The sequence below is a fragment of the Oryzias melastigma genome, linkage group LG7 (assembly GCF_002922805.2).
Source record: "Oryzias melastigma strain HK-1 linkage group LG7, ASM292280v2, whole genome shotgun sequence".
Lineage (NCBI taxonomy): Eukaryota > Metazoa > Chordata > Actinopteri > Beloniformes > Adrianichthyidae > Oryzias > Oryzias melastigma.
Window position 1 is genome coordinate 17,035,141 of NC_050518.1, and position 748 is coordinate 17,035,888.

Consider the following 748-nt stretch of genomic DNA (forward strand, 5'->3'; position numbering starts at 1 on the left):
ATCCGCGAGACACCAGACTCCAGGTGAATTTCAATGTCAGGCCGACGGAGGTGATGAAGGCGCTGCAATCTGTTCGCTCCGTCAAGCGCGTTTGTGCGTAAAGATGTGGCGCGCGCGCACGCTTGTGTGAATGGCTCTACAGTATATGCTGAGTGTGATTGCTTGGGGTTAGGCACATTCATCTGTCTGGTGTGATCATGGCTCCCTCTAACAGGGGGCCGGGCGTGAGCGTGCACTCTGTGATCTCCCAGATAAGAGTCATCCATCTGCTGCGTCTATCTGTCAGGGTCCGGGCTGCTCCTCTTATCACCCCCCACCCCTTCAGTCCTTCTCACTCTCTTCTATTTTGTCTTTCTTTACAGTGTTTTTTTCTTCCACTTCAAACGCGGCGCTTCATCTTGATTTTGCCGACTGCAGACAATAACACATACGTGCGTCGCGGGGTTAAAACTATGCTATTTTGTCTGGGGCGCGCTGAGTGTGCGCAAACATGCACCAAAGAATGCAAAGCCTTTGCAAACAAGACTGAAACAGGTAGGTAACTGTGGGGGCCACACCTTCAGCTCCTCAGATTATTGATGGTGGTGCAGACAGCAGCTCAAATTCTCTCTTTTTTGTAATTTTCCTCCAAAGTATTTGCGCCTTTTTACGCACATTTTACGCATCGCTTTTACATCCAAGTTTTGGAAATGATGCAAGATTCAAGGAACAGGAAAATGCACGGGGAGATGATCAACAAGAGGAGCGA